Source organism: Pinus tabuliformis, chromosome 2_2 (genome assembly GCF_031772625.1).
Source record: "Pinus tabuliformis cultivar Carrire ecotype Pingquan chromosome 2_2, CPIR1, whole genome shotgun sequence".
In the NCBI taxonomy this organism is placed as follows: Eukaryota; Viridiplantae; Streptophyta; class Pinopsida; order Pinales; family Pinaceae; genus Pinus; species Pinus tabuliformis.
In genome coordinates this window covers 1,127,289,505-1,127,313,164 of record NC_142300.1, presented here as the reverse complement: position 1 = coordinate 1,127,313,164, position 23,660 = coordinate 1,127,289,505, and positions in this window count along the sequence as shown.

Genomic DNA, 23,660 nt, shown 5'->3' with positions numbered 1-23,660 from the left:
CTATAACAGTTGCCCCCTAAAGCATGAGGTCGTAAATCTTTTTGATGTTGGGTGAAATGATTTATAATGAGGATCCGAGGTTTTTCGAACTGGAAGGTGACCTGTAATAAGATACAATACAATACATTATCTTCATAATATTTTCATGATCTAGCTGAGGCAGGCATTCCCATGCTCAGCTTGATAAATTCATTTTCATGTACATAGGACAGACAACCGTCTGTGTGCAGACTGATGATTCTGGTAGAGCCATCATCCCTTAGTTTGGATGATTATCTGTGCAGCAATGATGTACATTTTATGTATTTATTTTCCTGAATATATCGCAACCCGGATGGATGAAAGTAGATCTGGGGTCTTCAAAACTCGTTCAATCTTTGCCTGAAAGGACAAGTCGATCCATGTGAAAAGATGTTCTGATGTTGAACATGGAAAGACATCGCCTGATTACCAGCCAATGAAGTAAGCTGTTAATAGGCGCAAGAGGAATCACCGATGATGATGATGACCCTCAAGGTACTGCAGTACAATTCACGTGGTGTGAATACATGAGTCGATGTTGAACACCACGCAAAATCTTTTGGTTGAAGGCCATTAATGTAAACCTGTCGCCGGAAGTGAGAAACTTGCCATTGAGGCATGCAAGCTTCAAAGTACTGAAAGGGTTGTTCCTAGGTCGACTTCTTGGATAATGAGCTGATGTCGACAAGAAGTGACCCGTCGTAGGAGGGCATTAATGAATCCCACATCTACGACACAAAATGGAGCAAATGATTTTGTGGAGGTGAAAATGATCTGATGATACAAGGTTCAGGGTGGCAGTCATGAAAGAATGAAGCGTGAAGGTATTGCAGTGAATGAGACACAAGCTGGGTAGGTGAATTCTCTGAGCGACTTCTCTTGAACATATCGGTGACACTGAAATGGATTGGTAGCGTTAACCCCAAAAGTGGATGGTACGGTGGACCAATGGTGATATGACCGGTGAATGAAATAACCCAACCCGACTCAATCATGGTGATGGAGTGAAAGTGTCATGTTCAAGAGTGACCTGCTACCAATAAAGTTTCTTCAAGTTTTCTTCCCAATTTTCCCTAGTCATTTCTGACCAGTACCTCTTTATTTTTGTCAAGCTTGAGGAGGATAACATATGCTTGTTCTATAATTTGCCCTTCGGGCAAACCCGTCGCTATGTTTTAACGAGCCTAGCGACAGTGAAACTTGCTCTTGTCTAGATGGACAAGTTTGTCGCTATTGTTTTAACGAGTTTAACAACAACGATAACTCAGTCCTTTTCAAGTTTAGAGAGTCTGAAAAGAGTCGGAAAGGAAACTCCAGTAATTCTTTTTCGTAATATAATCCCTTAAGTCCAAAAAGGTATAAAATAATACGAAAGGGATGACTTTTCTATAGTTTTAATGAGCCGAACAAGACAAGCGCTCGATATTTTTGTGTAATGATCCCTCAGGTCCAAAAAGATTAAAATCTAGAGGAGGGATAGCACTTCCGATCGCTTTAACAAGCTGGAGAGGCCAATTGCTCAGCAATATTTTCATATTTTATGAGTCAGATGAAAAGAGCTTAAAGGAGACTCGTTTTTTGAGGAACGAGTGATATTTTCGGGTAGAAGCTAGTTCCAGGTAAGGTTTGGAACTTTTCAATCATGGCAGTGTAAAGAAGATGGCTAATAGAATCACTCGTCGCAGTTATTCCTCAAAAGGGGTAAACAATCGAATGGAGGCGTATGATCGGCTAAAAGAGTGGAGGTGATGGTGAGAACATGACCAAGGCTCAAAAGTTGATCATAATGCAATCGCAATAGTTATTTACTGAAGGTGGGTTCATTTTTTAATGAGCTTAAACTCTGGTGGAACATATGCTCATTGCTAGGTTTATTTTTCAACGAGCTTGAACTTCGCGTAAAACTGCTTGTGGCTAGGTTTATTTTTTAACGAGCTTGAACTTTGTAGAAACATTGCTTGTTTTCGGTTTCACGTTTACACAAGCTTAAAACGAAAAACTATGCTTGTTATAAGTTCGCATGCCCCCAGCATAATGACGCAAATCGAGGAGCATGCCCCCCAAGATTCATTGCATTCAACATGGTTGTTGGAATGAAGGTTTACCTTTGAGATCTTTAAAAGAATCGACTTGGATTTTACGAGATCGTAATCAAAGACTCGATTTGCAAAGGGAGTTGTTTCATTTTTTAATGAGGTTGACACAAGAAAATAACTATCCTCAGAATCCACTGTATTTACAGTGTTTGATAGAAAATCAAAAATTGAAGGATGTGTTATCACCAAAATAGGACCCTGATAGGCTGTTGATCAGACTATCTCGGTGTAACTATTTCAAACCAATCTTTTAGCTAAGGCTTAGCCTCCTCAGCCTGAGAGGGCTCTCTCAAAGGGTTAATGATTTAGATTAAAGATATGAATAGATGGCTAACTCTATGGTTTGTAATTGTATATGTTTATAGGTTGAAAGATGAAGGCTGGCTACCATTGGGCTATGGAGTCAAAGTATGTTTCAGTACCACAACAAGATCAGCTTAACATGAAGTCAGGGCATTCAGCATTTGAATATTCAGAACATACACTCATATGGAACCACACAGTTTATAGATGCATACAGGAAATCAGAGCACATTCAGTGAATTCTGAGTGATTATACATCCATACCACTGTAAACAAAACTAAGGAAAGGACAACACACATTCTGAATATAAGAAATCCTTCATGAATCCTGAGTAGTGAAGCCAAAGCATTCTACCTAGCATGGAAGTCAAGGCATTATAGAGTTCGAGTGTAGAAATGACAATACAAAATAGTGAAACATAGTAAGTTTATCTATGAAGGAAGTCAGAGCATCAGTGATGAGTTCTGAGTATCATAAGTAAACACCACTGCAATGTAAGTATTGGAAGATTCCATCATAACAAGAACATACAAGAACTCTTCATGAATCTTGAGTTGTCTAAGTAGAAATCTGCATTAGGTTAAAAATATACACAGTCTGCACATAGAGCAGCAGCTGAGCCAAAAAGTCTCCAACCCCTTGTACATCAGCTCTTCTGCTATATATAAAGCATTTACAATTAGGATTCCATCATCCCTCATCAAGAGAATTCGAATTTGCCATCAGTGACACCTATTCTAACCATAAAACAAACCATTAATTAGAACTAGCTGTTAACTAGGAGTGCTAGTGACCTAATACAACTAGGAGTGTAACTCATTATTATGATTACAACAACCTTATCTAAGCATTTAAAGCATTATTTGACAACTTTCAACCTCAAGAAGTCGAATTTGATGAAGCCTCCCACGTGGTCATCTGACTGCTGAAGACAAACCCTAGAAATTAGGGAACATGTTTCCCTGTTTTTAGGTTTAGATCCTTGAAAATGGGCACGTGGGACAGAGCCTTTATCTCTTTATTCATGACACATTTTACGAAACTGAAGGAGGTTTTTGTAGCCCATGTTGTCCAGAACAAAAACCTCTCCTGGTTTTTTAAAACATTTCTCCAGATGTCCAGAAACTGTCCTTGAAAAACACGTGTAAAACAGGAAATTTTGATTTTTTGAAAAACTGCACCTACAGCAGTTTTGTAGCGCAACTTTGGTCACCCGTTTCTCCCAGCTCATAATGAATTTGAGGAAACTTAAGGAGGATTTTTTGAATCAATCCATGTTGAACAAAAACCTCTCTTCCTGGCGAATCCATAGTCCGGTGATGGAAAAGTGCCTTGCCTGTAAGTGGTAACTTGAAAGACCTCATGAGATAGGGCCTATTTCAAAGATCTATGTCTAGCAGGTGAAAGAGTGAGAGGTTATTTAATAGAAGCAATACCCCATCTGATTTCAATACATATGTTGGCATCCAACACACTATGAGTGGTTTTTTGAAACATCGTTCCTACCGCCCAAAATAATTCTTTGAAAAACAGTTGTCAAACAGGAGATGAAAAACTGCACCAATGTGACCCTCCCCTTTCAAGATTCTTCCTGGCGAATCCATAGTCCGGTGATGGAAAAGTGCCTTGCCTGTAAGTGGTAACTTGAAAGACCTCATGAGATAGGGCCTATTTCAAAGATCTATGTCTAGCAGGTGAAAGAGTGAGAGGTTATTTAATAGAAGCAATACCCCATCTGATTTCAATACATATGTTGGCATCCAACACACTATGAGTGGTTTTTTGAAACATCGTTCCTACCACCCAAAATAATTCTTTGAAAAACAGTTGTCAAACAGGAGATGAAAAACTGCACCTACAGCAGTTTCGTAGCGCAATTTTGATCATTCATTTCTCCCATCTCAGAATGGAATTGAAGAAACTGAAAGAGGTTTATGTAGTGCAGCATGTTAGGAAGAAAAGTCTCTTTCAGTTTGCAAAATTAAGTTCTCGGCTGCTCAGGAAAGCTTTTGGAAGTTAACTAGTAAAAGCAGTTTTTCTGCTAAAACAGGCTGCTACAGGGGTTTCGTAGCGCGCTACGAAAACTCCTAGTTCAGTGATTTCGTAGCTACTTTCAAAATTTCTCCAAAATGATGTGAGATATGACTTATAAACACCTGGTAAGACTTCTAAAACATGGAATGAGGCTGTCAAACATTATTTGGAAAAGAGATATGATCTTAAAAGACTTCTAACCTTATGACCTAACCCTTAAAGCATGAAATGACCTAGAGACCCTTTAACACCATGACTAGAAGAAGGGTTTGTAAATGAGAATGACACTAATTGTGATGAGCTGACTCAAAACTTATAAGACTATGATTAGAAACAAGGCAACTTACCAAATCTTAGAGACAAAGATTTTAGGGTGATAACAGTGGCTCCACTAGGGATAGTGTGCCCTTGTGGTACATTAAGAACCTGTAGCTCCAGTGCCGCTATCCATCCTCTAGAAGAAAACTTTGAACTTCTGCCCAATCTGCTCCTCAAGCCTTTTATGTTTTCTGAACGAAGAATTCAAACTGCACCTACTGAAATAGATGCTCAGTCAACCTACCCTGAGCTTATTTGCACATTCCTACCTACCCTATCAGCTGCATTCTCCAATTGTAGCTCAAGGAACATGAAACTTCCAATGAAGCCAATCATCAATCTGATCTGAAACTTGGATCTCCTTACTGTTCTTGAAGCATAAGTAAACCAGATACTGAAATAACCAAGGAAGCATGAGGTGTAACTGTTCTTCAAGATGAACATATAATTGGAAGCCTGAACAGTAAATCTTTTCCATGTAGTCAACTATAGGGTCAAAAAACACATGGTTAGTTTGATGATTCTCATAACATTCTATATCTTCAAACAACTTATCCTTAGCCACACCAAATTTATTTGATATGCTATCCAACTTCCTTTCTGCATGATTCTCATAGACAATGTAATTTTCCTCACTATTGTGATCATTCTTTGATGTAAGCTGCTGCAAGGAATCACAAACATGAACAACCTTTTCTTCTGCCTGAGGATTATAAAAAATTTCTTCCAGTATTTCTTCTTGGTGTTTGCAATCAATTTCATATTCTTTATGATCAAAAGACTGACAAATTTGCTGCATCTTTTCATTCATATCAAAGGATGAAACATGGTTTTCACAAATAAACCCCTGCTGATCTTCATGCTGCGTTTTGTTATCACTGAAAATGCTGTAGTCAAAAATTTTTAGCCTGGCTTAAAGAGTGGATGTTTTCGCAGCGCCAGAATTCTTTTAACAGTTTCGTAGCGCTAACTGTTTAGTGGTTTCGTAGCGCGCTACAAAACTGGGAATTTGTCTGAAGCCATAATTCACACATATCACTTTTGTCTTCTATGGGTTCTGTGGGAATGTTTGGCGCAACATGTCACAGTGCAGGTTATTATCATCAATATACAAATAATACAGCTGTGTTTTTCATCTTCAAGGCTTTCTCTATAATCCCACTATATTGGTCAAAGTTCTGGTATCTAGTGGAGGTCAATATCATAGCGTGCCTATTGTACAGAGTTCTGCTTTCTTTCAGAAATCTGCATCAAGTGGGAATCTCACAGGAAATGGCACAAGTATTTAGGACGTGAATCCAGCTTTTGGTTACCCAACATCCAACAGGATTTGCAGCAGCGGAAAATTCTTTATATGGGATTATACCTTCTTATTTGGGGGAAGGCTGCAAACCTACGGTTTATGCCAGAGTGCCTCTGTTATATCTACCATCATATGGAATTTGAACTGTATGGGATGTTAGCTGGCAAGGTGAGTCCTAAAACAGGGGAAAATGTAAAGCCAGCATATGGAGGTGATGAGGAATCCTCTCTCAGAAAAGTTGTGACCATCATCTATGAACTCATTGCAATGCCAAGGAACCTGAAAAACATGGTTTTCATCTTGTAACGGATAGATTGAATTTTGGGGCTATGAAGATGTGGTTTTTAGAAAACCCTCCAAGCAAAGCTACAATACATGTTGAAAATGTTGATGATTTCAAATGGCTAAATTCTTCCTATTGTCGAGTTCTAAGGCAGCTTGAATCTGTAGCAATGAAGGAAGATTATTTTAAGGCAGATCATCCAACTACTCTAGCAGCGGGTTTTTCCAATTTCAAGTATCGAAATCCAAAATACTTGTCTATGCTAAATCATCTTCGCTTTTATTTACCACAAGTTTACCCTAAGCTGGACAGCTATTACAAGGATTATGATTTCAAGCACACATTGCTTTCTCCCTCCCGGACAAATTGAAGCAAACTTGACTTTTGCCGTTGGCACTGAATTAACAGATGATATTGTTACAGATGTTTGTATTCAGACTTCATATGTTGACTCGGGGTCCTTAAATACTTCAAGTATAAGAAATGGGAGCACCCAAAAGAAGCTGATCAAGTTTTGGTTAAATATGAGGCCAGATTGGAGGACGGAACTGCTATATCAAAAACAGTGAAAGGATGTCAAGAAACAAATCATTAAGTGGGCATTCAAGGCCCCGGCTGAGTTACTTAAAGGTAAAACCAAGATCCTCGAGAAGGAAGTAAGGACATGTTTTGAGACTAATTTCCTATATTTACAGGAGAATAAGATAGATGGATACTTAGATAGCTTTTATGACCTCTCTAAGCCATTTAGTCTTATCAAAAGGATCCATCATACATATGAAGAACAATACCAAATACTAGAGACTGTGCAACCACTAAAAGTGTCTTATATGTGTATCACATTTCTTGGTGATATCTCCAGAAATTATGATATGGCCTACAGTTCATTCGTGAAGTATTTTTTTTAAAAAACAAAGGTAGAGGTGGATCTTTCCAAGCCAATTTTTAGGAACACCAGGTCTCAATCTGATTATTTGCAGTATGATGAGAAAGGCAATGTAAGGAATGCAGTTGAAGCCGCTTCGATGTTTGCTGGCTTTAAGATTGTCCCGAAACTAACTTTGACATGCAAAATCTGGGTGAAACAGAGACTGTATTTATTTCAATTATGGACCTGTTGATGTCATTAATGTAATGGTGGATTTGTTTCTTTCTAGAATAAGTGTGAGCAGATTCATGAATCTTGTTTTGATATGCATTTTAGTAATGTAAATGACGGGGATTTATCAGTAATGTTTGAACGCTAGAGCAGAGAAGTAGTTAATCATGTTCAAGTTATTGTGGCGCCGTTATAGCTGCCAGATGTTCAAAGGTTGCCACACGCCAAATTGCGCATGCATGCATTGAATTTAAGAAAAGGGCATCTTGACACGGCAGGCTATGTCGAGTGATGGCAGTTGTTCGATAGTATGGTGAATTTATATGTCTGCTCGGCGCTCTCCACGATTCACTTGTAGAACTTGGCAATCTTAAGCTTCAACGTTTGCCTCTTAAAAGCTTACATACCTTTTGGAAGGAAGGAGTATTGGGACACGTTTCACTTAGCATATATTGCTGTACAGAAGCATTTTCGACATGGTTCATGGTATCATGAAACAGATGCGTTCTTGCAACTCTGTTATACAAGGGAAAACAACTTGTCTTTACACAAACGTATTCTTGATGAAATTGCTCAACGTTTACTTAGCGATTCTATGCTGTCAGCATCATGTAATAAACAATCTTTTGTGGTAAAGGTATCCATGTATGATGCGCTGAAGAAGCGGAGGTAAGAATAGGATAAAGGGCACTTGCTAGAAGCAGCAGAGGCATATAAGAAGGCTCTTGTAGTGGATCCTACATACAAGCTTGCTGCGGAGTACTTGGCAATTGTTTTGACAGACCTTGGGACCAGTTTCAAACTTGTAGAAAATGTCCATGAAGGAATTCAGAAATACTCTGAAGCTCTAAAAGCAGATAGCTGCTATGTTGTTGCTTAGTATAATTTGGGGTGGTTTATTAAGAGATGAGCATATCGAGCCTAAATCTGGCTGAGGCATTGACAATGGATGGAAGAAAGAAGCTTTTGATATTAGCTAGCACCGATGGAGTTGTTAATTCCGCCTTGCTTTCTGGAGAACATGATGGCACAGGGGACCTTTTTATTCAGCCTCATCATTTAGATCTCACATATAACTCATATGCTGGTGATAAAAACATCATTAAGTTCGAAGGATTCACACAAAATGACATCACTGAAGATGCCAATGATCATTCCCACTCTAGGAGGCAAATGAGATAAAAGCAGTGACAGCATTCTTGACAGAAATTGTAGTAATACTGTAGCAGCATTTCTCACAGACAACCGAGTTCCTGACTGTACTTTGACTAGATTTGCTCGAGTTTCAATTTCAATAGATGATGAAGAAAGAGTGATCATGGAAGCTTGCCTCTTTTCAAGATTTGGAAACTGGAGAAGTTTCTCAAAATGAAACCTCCCGACTTTCAGATACTATATCCTGTAAGAAAGCTTCACTTGACAAAGTCAAGGCACAAACCGAGACTTGTTATAAACTCATCTGCTGAAAGCAACACATCAATAAGCATATCTAAAGGAAGCCATCAATAGAGGTGGAGTTAAGGTTGTAGAGGAAGGAAAAAAGGAAGCATGAACTTTTTGAAATAAGTTGATGAGCAGGTTTTATGGTGATCCCAGATGTTTCTATTGTGTGGCCACAGTTGATTTTAGATGATCAAAAGGCCCGTTCAAGGAAAGTTTGAGCTCCCAATGTCACATTCATTGGTAGTCTAAGCATTCAATGTTGAAATTTTCCAACAGTCTTTTTCCATCTATATTTGACATTAGAGAATGGAATTTTTGAGAAAGGACACAACCATCTATAATAGATGCTTCAAGAGATTAACGCGCACCTTTTAAGAATGTTCCAGCAGTTCTTATGGGGAATTGGACTCATATGCGAGGGCTTTATTCTATACCAACAGAAGGATCAAGACATTATTATTCACCTTCTGTGGACGGTCCAGTACGCAGTAAATTACCTTACATGGATGTTGTGGGAGGTTCCAAGAGTCCCTTAACAGAGGAGACAAGTTTTTCCTTAGGAGAAATATTTGTTGGAAGCAAACCTTTTCAAAACAATCAAGTGCTTAAGCCATGAACACTGATGATTATTTAGAAAACCAGAGAGGAAGAGTGTATTTTTTAAATCACAGAGCAGTTTCGTAGCGCGCTACGAAACTGCTGTAGGTGATGATTTTAAAACGCAGAGCAGTTAGTGTGATACTGTGAGCGGGAGTTGTGGAAGAGAGATATCTGTTTATCAATACCATCTACAGCACATTCAAAAACATGGTAGTATTTCATACCTGGGGTTGTTAAAAGATTTGGGAACATGTTGCTACACTTTAGGAGAATGTGGGGAGACAGAAGCCGTGAAAACAGAGCACCTTCCTTGGTTAATTAATGAAGCCATCTACGTGACTGGAATCCAAGGCCAACTCATTTAGTGTACTTTCCTTCAGTCATCTCAACTCAAGCAGCAAAAGGACATGTGTCAAGAGCCAGAATAGCATCATGCTACGAGGAGCAAAGATTGTGGATTTTGATTAAATGAAAACCATTTGTAATTTCAGTTTAGTCATTATGTAATTAATAAGTTAGTTATGCACTAGATAGGGATAGTCAATAGCCACCTTCGAGGCTCCCCTCATGCTGGAGGAGGAAGCTCGAGGTGGATAAGTTTGTTTGCCTATAAAGGGATCAGATTAGAATGTAGAAAGGGTTGGACATTTTATACAAAAACAGAGTTGTTTTGGGCCATTGTAAAGCTTATGACAGTAATAGTAAAACAGTGTTGATTTCTTCTCAAGATTCTCGATGGATTATTGTGTTCAAGTGTAATGGTGGTGTTTTATATCATATGTTATTTTACAGCCTTGTTATAGTACAATCACTCAGAATTCATATCCTATGCTCTGACTTCCTGTGTATTTAGCAAGCTGTGGTTTTTATGGAATATGTTTGGACATGTAATGCAAAGAGCCTTGACTTCCATGAAATGACTTTGTTTCTCTTGTTCACTTAGTGTATGAGACTCCATAGCCCAATGAGAACTAGTTTGATATGTTTCCAACCAGCTTTTGCTTCCATAAACGAATAAAGAGTTAGCCATCTATTGTAGTGAAGGATTTTATCAAGAGTTTGTGAGAGAGCCCTCTCTGATCAAAGAGGCTAATCTTTGATCTAAAGTTAGGTTGAAATAGTTACATGAAATCTTGCTTGGTTGCAGCCCTCAGTAGTGATTTTGTGATAACACGTTTCATGAGATGTTATACTTTCTTCTTGGTGTTGAAATGCATTGTTATGAAGAGCCTCTAAAATTTCTTCATCCATAAACTCATCATCATCATAACAATCCTCCAAGTACTGAATAAGACTTAAAGAATGTCTACAACAATCTTTGAGCAACAATAAGGAGGGATGACATTCTTTATACATGTCATAGAACACATCATGGAAATCAGCAAGAGAATATAATGAACCATTTTCCAAACTTTTATACCAAGACCATGCTTTTCCTTCTAAAGTGGTCATAAACATCTTCATGAGACAATCTTTAGGGAAATGAACCTTAAGACTGCGTACATGCATATGGAACCGAACCAAATGAAGAGCAGCATTGTCCTTCTTTTCATCTTTGAATATTGGAAGATCATCTAACCAATCAACCTTTGGCATAGGATTTGGAAAACCAGGGATATGAGACCGATTCATAGGAGCATACCTGGCATTCATTCTTGCAGTGGAACTCATCTTGTAACTTCATCAAGCTACTGATCTTCTAGCAGTGGAGTCACCTTCCAATTTCTTATTCGATGTGTGGAGTCGCCAAGGTAGTTTTGCAGCCTCAAAATGATGTCCGAGCTCCTGCTACCTTCAGAAGTTCAGTCTCTTGATTTCGGGAATGAAAAATCTTCAGACTCCCGGCAGACGCACCAAAATGTTATCACCAAAATAGGACCTCGATAGGCTGCTGATCAGACTATCTCGGTGTAACTATTTCAAACCAATCTTTTAGCTGAGACTTAGCCTCCTCAGCCTGAGAGGGCTCTCTCAAAGGGTTAATGATTTAGATTAAAGATATGAATAGATGGCTAACTCTATGGTTTGTAATTGTATATGTTTATAGGTTGAAAGATGAAGGCTGGCTACCATTGGGCTATGGAGTCAAAGTATGTTTCAGTACCACAACAAGATCAGCTTAACATGAAGTCAGGGCATTCAACATTTGAATATTCAGAACATACACTCATATGGAACCACACAGTTTATAGATGCATACAGGAAATCAGAGCACATTCAGTGAATTCTGAGTGATTATACATCCATACCACTGTAAACAAAACTAAGGAAAGGACAACACACATTCTGAATATAAGAAATCCTTCATGAATCCTGAGTAGTGAAGCCAAAGCATTCTACCTAGCATGGAAGTCAAGGCATTATAGAGTTCGAGTGTAGAAATGACAATACAAAACAGTGAAACATAGTAAGTATATCTATGAAGGAAGTCAGAGCATCAGTGATGAGTTCTGAGTATCATAAGTAAACACCACTGCAATGTAAGTATTGGAAGATGCCATCATAACAAGAACATACAAGAACTCTTCATGAATCTTGAGTTGTCTAAGTAGAAATCTGCATTAGGTTAAAAATATACACAGTCTGCACATAGAGCAGCAGCTGAGCCAAAAAGTCTCCAACCCCTTGTACATCAGCTCTTCTGCTATATATAAAGCATTTACAATTAGGATTCCATCATCCCTCATCAAGAGAATTCGAATTTTCCATCAGTGACACCTATTCTAACCATAAAACAAACCATTAATTAGAACTAGCTGTTAACTAGGAGTGCTAGTGACCTAATACAACTAGGAGTGTAACTCATTATTATGATTACAACAACCTTATCTAAGCATTTAAAGCATTATTTGACAACTTGCAACCTCAAAAAGTCGAATTTGATGAAGCCTCCCACGTGGTCATCTGACTGCTGAAGACAAACCCTAGAAATTAGGGAACATGTTTCCCTGTTTTTAGGTTTAGATCCTTGAAAATGGGCACGTGGGACAGAGCCTTTATCTCTTCATTCATGACACATTTTACGAAACTGAAGGAGGTTTTTGTAGCCCATGTTGTCCAGAACAAAAACCTCTCCCGGTTTTTTAAAAAATTTCTCCATCTGTCCAGAAACTGTCCTTGAAAAACACGTGTAAAACAGGAAATTTTGATTTTTTGAAAAACTACACCTACAGCAGTTTTGTAGCGCAACTTTGGTCACCCGTTTCTCCCAGATCATAATGAATTTGAGGAAACTTAAGGAGGATTTTTTGAATCAATCCATGTTGAACAAAAACCTCTCTTGGTTTTTTGAAACATCGTTCCTACCGCCCAAAATAATTCTTTGAAAAACAGTTGTCAAACAGGAGATGAAAAACTGCACCTACAGCAGTTTCGTAGCGCAATTTTGATCATTCATTTCTCCCATATCAGAATGGAATTGAAGAAACTGAAAGAGGTTTATGTAGTGCAGCATGTTAGGAAGAAAATCCTCTTTCAGTTTGCAAAATTAAGTTCTCGGCTGCTCAGGAAAGCTTTTGGAAGTTAACTAGTAAAAGCAGTTTTTCTGCTAAAACAGGCTGCTACAGGGGTTTCGTAGCGCGCTACGAAAACTCCTAGTTCAGTGATTTCGTAGCTACTTTCAAAATTTCTCCAAAATGATGTGAGATATGACTTATAAACACCTGGTAAGACTTATAAAACATGGAATGAGGCTGTCAAACATTATTTGGAAAAGAGATATGATCTTAAAAGACTTCTAACCTTATAACCTAACCCTTAAAGCATGAAATGACCTAGAGACCCTTTAACACCATGACTAGAAGAAGGGTTTGTAAATGAGAATGACACTAATTGTGATGAGCTGACTCAAAACTTATAAGACTATGATTAGAAACAAGGCAACTTACCAAAGCTTAGAGACAAAGATTTTAGGCTGATAACAGGATGATTAAGGTTGCTGGAATAATCTTCGTGGTAATCCAGAAGATGGGAATGATGGAGGTAATCTTCCCATGGTGCCTCTCGTATCATCATTGATTGAATGATTCCTTCGTCTGTAGAATTTACATGCGACCAAGGATCTGAAGAGGTGCCGTATTCCTTAGACCTATCTATCCAAATACTCGATGAGCGTTGATTTGAGTTTGCCCCCCAAGCCAAGAAAATTGATTGCTACAATATTTCTAAAATGGCAATGATCCATGCTGACAAAATGTTCGGGAATCTTCTGAATCTTTTAGATATTGAAGATATCATATTGCAGGCTCCCATCATGGCCACTTCCACCAGATTGTTTGGAGGCGGTAGGGCAAAAGTACCCATCAACATAGGGTCTTTTAGTAGGCCTACTCCGATATTTTGAAGCGATTGAGAGCTTTCGTGGATCATCGGGATGCTTCCCGTAACTTGTGAATTGTTGGGGAGAAAGGTTTGTTGGTTAACGATTGTAATTCCTCCTTGGAAAGGAAATGCAATATTTCTGAAGTATGTGGACACAACAGCAACCATAGCATAAATCCAGGGCCTTCCTAGTAGGATGTTTTAATCAAGGTTTCCATTGATAACTTAAACATCAATTTCTACTGTTTTTCCCCCCAGTTCAACTTGCAAGTTACTTAAAATCTCATATGGAGTGTATGTCCATCCATCAAATGCTTTTAATATCGTTGACGATCGTGACAAGGGTGGTGAGCCTAAAGTTTTCCAGCAACTCATTGACATAATGCAGGTAGATTCCCCCTCATCAATAATTGTCCGATGAACAATTTTGCTGAGGGCTTTCACTTGAATGAGGAAAGCGAGTTGAGCTGGTAACTGAGGTTCATATCCTCTATGATTAAAGGCAACAAGATTGGAATCCGCTGGGTCAATCCCACCTATTGTTGATAATAGAGCTTGCTTTTGGGAGGGGAAATTTTGCAGTACCTCAAGTGTCGACATAGCGGATGGCGATTGGGCCAAGTCCTCTACTATATTATAATACTGTGCTACTCTGGCATGAGGATTAAATGTCGATTTGTGTACTACTCCCTTTAGCGGCTTTATCGTTAGCTCAGGAATGATGGGTGGCACAACTTCGGTCGAAGTTGTTGTCGAACTACAAGGTTGATGAATAACCTTGTTGTTCGACATCTATGGATTCCCGTAATCTTTATTCCTTGTCGATATCAAAGAATCATTTTGCTGTTTTGAAATGGAAAACATAAGCACTTGGGATGGGGAGGCATTGTCACTAGCAACCAGATTGGTTCCTGGGTTCGGAAATGGGTCAGTCAATATTGCTGAAGTTCTTGAATTCTTAAAGATTTTCTTAACTTCAGCTTTATATGGACAATCTCTCGTCCAATGATCCTCATCGCATATGAGGCATGGCTGACTAGGTTTCTTTTGCCCAGAAGGGTTTGCAGAAGATTTTTCAGGAGACGAATCGTCCTGTTTCTTCTTTTTTCTCTTCCCTTTCTTCTTGCCCCCTGGTTGCTTCGGTTCTTTGCCTTTGTCGGTCGACACGGCATTAACCTCTGAGGCTAGAAGTTCTTCATTTGCATTTTGACCAGAAACCTTACGGGCTTTCTTAGATGTAGCCTTTGTCGATTTCGTGCTTGTCGTACCTATCACACCATTGTCGGCATGAGAGTCTTTGTTTGATTTAGGAGGAGGAGGAACGAAAAATTCTGGTCTGGGAGCGTCAAGGATTTTGTCATAGAGCATGCCAGACTGAGTATAGATCAAGTCTAGATATTGCGCATGAGCAATGACTTGCTCTTCGGTGACGACTCCTCCCTTTGCCACATCTTCTGTAATAGAAGGTAACAATGACTTAATAAACCATTCAACTAGTAGCTAATCAGGAACATATGTTTTTACCATTCTACGACGACGTCGCCATTCATGAATATGATGAGATATGTGAGTGGCCATCATCTGCTTGAAATTGGTAAGAAGCTCTGTTCTTGTTTCGTACCTTATTGGTAACTAAAAATGGGTTAAAAAGGTGGTGGCAAGGGCGCCAAAGTTATCAAATGAAGCTCTAGGCAATTCGATGTACCATTTTGCTGTCGGACCAGTTAACATTTGCTAAAAAAGGCGAAGCCTAATATTATCATCATTTAGAGTGTTGGAGGAACACCATAGATGAAAGGTCATCACATGATTCGACGGATCTTTACCCGATTTCCATTAAATTTAGGAATATCTGATGGAAGTTTATGAGGATTCATTGGCCACGAAGGGGCATAAGAAATTGGATTGTTTGTTAGCCGATTTAGATTTGGTAACTCTAAAGTTGCTACGAAGGGCAACTGTTGATTCAGGTTTGGTAAAGCATACCCAGGATAAGATGGGATTGCCTGAGCAGTGGGTCTTTGCATACCAGCATAATGCATTTGATGCTGATAACTTTGATAAGGTTGTTGGGCATAACCAATTTGGGATGATTGATGATAACCATTTTGAATATACGGTTACCCATTACCCGCAAAGCTTTGCTGCTCAGGTCCTTGGTAAGCTTGTTGGAATTGCGGTTGTTGATATTGGACCAGCCATGGCTGTGAGACCATTTGCTGTTGACCAATACTGGATGTTTGACCAAGATGAGGGGTTATAGTACCCGTTTGAGCCTGAGTCGCTCCAGTTAAGGAGCCACTAATCGGCGATTGTGGTTGTGTCGTGGAGACAAGAGGCTATTGTATTACGACCTGAGAATGAGGTTGGCATACAACAGGCAATGTTTGTACTTGAGACACCATCACAATAATTGTTGTAGTGGGGATATTCGACATAGGTAAACTTGGTTGCATTGAGTATACAACTCTTGGTTGTTGAGGCAGTATTGGCACCCAACCACTGGATGTGATTCCAACTTGACCGAATTTTGTTGTGAACTCTCATACGGTTGTTCTCTTGGAGGGAACAATGAAAAGGCATACTGCCCCCCATACGGCGGCAATCTAGTGCTCAAAGGAAAGATTGACCTTTGGAGACCGGACTGCCCAAATTGATACTGTTGCGAAGGATCAATTTGCTGAGACTCAACATAAGAAATTCCAAATATTATTCCAGACGAACAAATGGGAACATACCATACTATCGAAACAGTCCCTGGGTGGACTCCCTCTAGTGTTTGAGAGCTAGTTAGGATAGATGGTATACCAGCGAACATCGTCGGAGTGACGACAGGAGGTTCTGCTACCGCTGTATCGGATGACATAGTCCTAGATGTCGATGGTTGTCCAGACATATCGAGTCTATCCAAAAGACTTCCTAGCGATTCTACAGGAACTTGCGATGAAGGGGTACTAACTTCTGAAGTAGAAGGATGTAGGTGGATCTCAGTTCCAAAATGCGATGGAGTACTGGATGGAAGATCCTCCGTAATCTCTTCTATAGTAATCAATCTAGGTGGAAGAGGTAGACTGTCAGGTCCGTAAAATATTTCTGGTGCCGAAGAGGGTATAGATTCTGCAGCGACAGATGCTAGAGGGGTAACACCTTCCGAATCAACCCTCGTTGGAACTGGTTCAGGAATAGAAGTGTTTACTGTTACACTAGGATCAGTTCTAATGTCCTCTTGTAACTGCGGAACTTCTTCTGTAGAGGCAAGGATACCAGAAATGGTTGGAGTAACTGGAGTCTCAGAGGATATTGAAACACAAGTTTCAAGCAAACCAGGAGACTTTGACCCAGTTAAACGAGTTCGCTTGGCCCAGAATGGTTTCATTTCCAGAGTCAAAGACGGTTGACTCGTTAGTCTCCACGAACGACGGGGTTTTGATTGACTTTCTTCCACGAATGCAGATTACTTGATCAACTGAAAATAAAAAGGGAAAAATGTGATTCCGAATTAAATGAATTTTAGACGCTTCGACACAACTTGTTTTTTCAATTTTTAAGAGTCGAGAAAAAGCTAAAGATGACTCTAGTTGCCTTCGATTTTTAATGAGCCTGAAGTGACGAGTGCTCAGATGGACCTTTTCTTTTAAGGAGTCTGAAAAGGAACGAAAGTGACCACTCTGGAAATCTAGACAGAGGGATTACCAAACCAATCGCAAAGCTGCTGAATACTTTTTACAGTACGACAGTCAATCTTCCCGAATGTTGTGTTCAGTGCATTGCCATCGATAGGGCGGTAGACACGGCTTCCTAAGGATAAAGGATATAGCCTATTGTGGTCACCCAATATATACTCAACAGTACGTGGGAGCACAAGTCCGTACTGGCACTTGTCGTCTCAAAGAGGAGGAATCACCCAACCTACAATGAAAGCGATAGTTACCAGGATTTACGACACCGGAATACGTCTCTAGCCTAGACTTTTAGATGTTGTGCATTAGGTTCCAAAGCATTTTTATGTTCATTGAATTTATTTTATAGTTGATCTTTCTTAAGAAGTTTTCCTTTAAGGTTCACCATGTGATGTAGATATACAACTCCTAAATATGCAATCTAAGATGATAAACAGTCGTTTACTCTTCTTTTTGCAATGAAAATCCTAGCTACTAAGGAAAGAGAAGCGAAATCCTTTCAACATAGAGCAGAGAGCACACACTAGATGCACTTTCCTAAATCAAAATCAACAAGCAGTCTAAATGCAAATGTACATGCATGTATTTGTTTTCTGCTTTCTTAATGTGTGAATAACGAAAAGAATGCTAAGTTCAAATCTGAATTATCTCTTCTTTCAAAGCGAAAGTACTAACGATTTTCTTTTCAAAAAACGACAGGAAGGCAAGACGACACTTTGTGATTTTGAATTGAAAACTGCTTTCGACACTTGAAATACTATAAATTCAGATCAAATACAAGAGTAACAGTGTAATCGACTATCAAAAAGAGGAGGATTCTTTTCTTTCACTGAAAATGACACTTGCGACACTTTCAAATCAAAATACGACAGTTCGATTAAGCTACTATTTTGTAAAGGAGAATTGTAAATAGCGAAAAATACATAAAAACATTCACAATTCTTTGTATAATGGAGGCTGGATGATGCAAATGAAGGGGGTTTAAACAATGGTCTACTGATCACAGACAGTAAAACTCCTGAATAAAGCTGAAGACAGTGAAGAAAAAACCAAAATCTGGAGGCAGAAATAGTCTTACCTGATCATCGCACCTGTAACACAGGGAAATAGGGATGCATCCCACTTGCTGCACACGGGAGGTGCGATGCATCCAGTCTGCCAAAAGGAGACAGTGCGATGGTCCAGGAACGAGACTTTAACTTGGTTTTTGGTCATAGTTTGCAGCTTAGTTCAGGGATTTAGGCTGAGCTAATGATAGTTAGTAACTACAAAGTATAGGGGCTGATCTAATGAGGTTACTTGAGCTACCACTAGGGAACTTAGAATGTTTGCAAGTCAACTGTTCAGTCCATAAGCAAACCCAGAGATTGACTGAAGCAGCGTTGATCTACTTTGCATTTGCATAGAAAATGCAGTTCGAAGGCTAGCTAGCTTAACTTCAGGCTCCGTCTGTAGTTTATGAAGCAAACAAATAGAGACAAGCAATCAAACTATTCGCTCCCCAGTGGAGTCACCATTTTGTTATCAGGAAAACTAGTGTCTATTCAAAACTGCTAGTCCCATTAAGATGGGTAGCTATCTTAGAAACAAACAAACTAAAGTCACTTGTGTTTTCCTTTACGAGAGATAGATGAGAAAGAAGCAAAGAGTACCAACCTCAGTCTTTCGCTTGGTCCCTTGCTTGTTTCCTTTCCCCTTTGACAGAATCTCGCCATTCCTTCCTTACTTGCCCCACTTTAAAGAGCACCTGTAGAGTCACGACAACATAATACCATCAAAGCATAGAGATCTATCACTGTAAACAATATAGGATCAAATATATATTGACCATACAAATGCATATATCAACACAATATTCAGAGATACACAAGAATATGGAGGAAAAATCAAATAGCTTTATTGATAGAAGTAGTAGAAGAGAGGATTACAACCACTTGGTCTGACCCAGTGCCATCCTCCCAGCTTGAAACCCCTCTTCACCTCATACAAAGCAAGATCACCCAACAATGTCTTCAAAGAGAAACCAACAACACTTCTCTGTAAATTACAAAATTTCAACCTCTGGATCTCTGGGATGAGGGATCCATATATAGATGTTTGTAGGGGGGTGAGTCAGCTTCTAGGATTTTGATTAGTGTCATCTCTCTGATAGTTCTTGGTTCCACTTGGAGATTTCATGATCTCTTACTCATCCTTGGGCGAATTCAGAGAGGCAAGTGTCAAATGAGCAGCTTCTAGAAGATTCTCAGGGTCTCCACCTAGCAAACTGCTTGTGCCATTTGTCTGCTCTCGCTCATCGCACCCTACAGAAGGGCTTTCCAGTATGCATCACACTTTTTTCATGTGGCAGGTGAGATGCATCACACCCTTAGCACTGGGCAGTCTATATGGTCCTGCTTTGACCAGTTCTGAGTAGTTTTTCATGGAGAACTTCTGGGAGATGATGTAATCAACTAACCTTGCTCCTTTAGGGTATGAAACAACACTTTTAGGGACATAGAAGCCCTTGGTTTATGGACATATGTGATTGGGGTTGCAGTGCCCAAATATTTCTATAACACGTACCTAAGTCAAACTAAATCCCACCCAAAATGGAGGAGAGACTTTCTTTTGAGTGCTTTGTTCAAGGGCGACACGACTGACTCTCTTTGCCAACAAAATATGGAAATGTTTTCCCGTTCCCACTCTTTTTGGAATATATAACTTTTTTTTCTTTTTCTTTAAGCTGGAAAAAGAATAAAAGAATGCTATAGTACAGTGGAAAGAATGAGTGTCAGAGAAACATATGATCTAGTTCCTGGGAGGGGAACATTCCTATGCTCAATGCAGGGAGGCGAAATTGGTCAAGGACACTCAAAGGGATGTTCTTTCCACGGGTAAAAGGATGCGTCAAGTTGCAGAAGCTAAGTGATTACATGGTTGATTTTGCAGAAGACATGGTCAAATAAGTGGCTTAAACACGAGTCCAAGTGAAGCCGGCTCAAGGCCAAAAGGTGCAAATAGTCAAAATGCAATGCAGCAGTACAACTCAACACAAAGGAGCCTCTAGGGTATAAGGCCAGAAATCAGTGTAGAAGAAAGGAGAATGTGTCTTCAACGCATAAGTCATGGCGGGACTAAAGAGGACTCCTGAGCCTACTCAATATAACAGCATGGGCAACCAATGTCAGCGAGGTTCTAACAAAGATGCCCATGTAAAATATGGCTCTACCATTGTATCATGATTTCAAAATCGACGAGTGAAAATGATTTTTTAACCAAGATATGACGGGGTTGACCCTATGGCTAACGTATCACTGAATGGAGGCTAGTATGCGATATGTAGCAGAAAAATGGTTTTCCCTAACCTATATTCCAGTGAGTGAACAATACCTCCCATGACGAGTCAGCGGTCATGGGACCGAAATAACATCTCGAGGAAGTCTCCAAAATATCCTTAAAAAACTCTCGACAATCCAAGCCCACAGGTCAAAAAATCCATGAGACAAAAATCAATTTTTGAAAAAATATTTTGCAATTTCAAAGTTATATAATGACTTTTGGACTTACAATTATTTTTATTTCTGTTTAGAGAAAAAGGCCATGGATCAAATAGGAGCAAGCTTTCCTCTAAACAATTGGACTGTTCAAATCACACCAAAGTTATTAGGTAACCCTCAAATCATGCTTGTAATGTTTTGTGATAGTTTTTATAAGCTTTCTTAAAGTTTTGACTGTGGGAATTTATGCCCAAAAATCCAACTCTGCGTACATGTGGGTTGGATGTGATCAACCCGCGTATACAACGGCCCTGTTAGGATTCCAAGAAACTCTCCTAGGTTGTAGCTCGAAGATTCCTGGTAACATATAAATTCAACTTATTGTTGCAAATGGATGAATGGAAGGAATGATGCTTTTCCAAGCCAGATAACCACTTCTACTTTGTCTCACTCCAGACATGTGTGAACACCCCCAAACTATAAGGCTTTAGACCACCAACTACTCACAATTTAAGGATTGGGTGAATATGGAGAATACTAACCACACCAGCAGATGCATAAGACCATGTGATGGCCGGCTGCAACCAGTAAAGAAGTCTGCAAATCTAGTCTACTAATGCACAGACAGGATGACAACTCTCTGGCACTAGATGAAGAGAAACCTGAATAACTTTTTCAATGTTACATACAAGACTTTAACACAGAGATAGGATGACAGCGACTCTAATGGTAAACATCAAAAGCTCAAGAATACAGCATATCAGGCACAACTTGGAACAAAAGAAGAATGAAGAGTGAGAAATTAACAGGAAAAGAAGCTTGTATTAGCTGAAAATGAAGACAAGACGCTGCAAGTATCAAAATAGTTACAGTCTCCAGAAGTTGAACCTTACATCAAAACATCAACCATCAACCTTGATTACATATTGTTTTTGGGTATATATAGAGTTTCATTACAAAGGCACTTAGCCGTTTTAGGTATGGAGGGGTCATAATTGACCACCAACTGCATTTAACTACCTGATGGAGTCTTTGAGTGCATTTGCTTGCTTCAGTGGATGAATCTGATATTTTCAGGTGCTCTGCTGTCCTCTTAGGTAGCCAGAGTGTTCGTATCAATGAAGTTACATAACTACTAAATGCAGCTACATGCTCGCGCTCTGTCACTTTTCCATTTGGCCATACTGTTTGTTAAATATGGTTGTTGAGGAGCAACGCGACTGATACTGGTGAGCCGGTCACCTTCGTCCTTTGGGCACACGGAACGGATAAGGGATGTGGACTGCATGGCGAGTGGACTAATCAGGTGAGGGCGAAAGATCGACCGTCAGATCGGGAGGATAGATGGAGGAGATGGCTTGGCGGAGGATATCAGAAGAGGTGGGAGTGGGATGAACGTGGGCCGTTTGATCTCATGTGGACAGATCCAATGGTGATCGGGTGGCGAAGGTGCGTGGCCGTTATCGTGCGGGAACGGAAGGTTAAGCTGTAAGCGGTATCTATCGCACCGCCTTTGGGCATTGGGCAGTAAAAGGAAGAGGGCGCACGATCCCATTCAGCGCATGATACATAGCGGCGGAGGAGAGAGAAAAACCGTTGTCCATCACGCACTAACGTTCCATCACTTTGTGGGCACGAAAAGTGCGAAGGTCGTCCGATATTGGCAGGGATGATCAAACGGTGAGGGTTTCATCGCACTGATTTCTTTATCGGGCGCGACGGGAGCCGTTGGATCGGCAGGTGGAAATCGACGGTTGTGATTAAAAGAGGGGTTTATGAGCACGCGAGGTTATACAGATAAGGTTTTATGGTAGTTTTTGGCCTTTGCGCTCGGGGCTTAAAGTGAAGGGGCTTGTAACAGGTTTAGAGAAAAACAGAGGAAATGGAGGTAACGGAGAATAAGCGGAGTGAGAGAAGGAAGGGGAGGATGACCACCATGTGCCTTCTTTAAACATAACCGAGCAGACCATGCTCATTTCTGACCTTCAAAAATCAAAGCTATGTAGTAGAGCTAATAGGCCCTACACGCAACTGTGTGTAAATGGAACCCGCGTGTATGCGAGTTGAAGTTTAAACATAAAAACTAACGGTTGAAACTAAAATTTTTTGCAGGATGACCATCACATGGAGAGAAAGAGAGCATACCACAATTGACAATGAGGTAATGAATGACCAAAATGCACTAGACACATTGAGAGGCTGTGGCTTATTGAAATTCTTCAAAATGCCAAACATGAAAGCCAACACACGCCTGCTCGAACTATTGATCCACTATTGGAGTGCAAAGGATGATGCCTTCATGATAGACCAGATGCCTCTACAGATTGAGGTTGAAGACATCTATTTTATTATAGGTCTCTCCTGAAGAGGGGAGGTCATGCATTCGACTAGCAGGACCAGAAGTAGTCTTTCAGTAGAAGACTATGTACATATATACTGTCCTGGACACCCAAAGAAGATTGGAAGTCAGATTCCAATCAAACACGTGGAAATTTTATCTCTGAGGATTTTGCTATTTACCATTGCAAGGGTAAATGGATCATCTTCACTACATTAGGCATCACGAATGTCCATGAGCTTGGCAGTGGAATGCCTTACCACAGTGTTTGACTGGTGCACACCCCTTCTGACCAACATGAAGAGCCAATTGACCTCTATTCAGAAGGGTCAGACAAAGAAA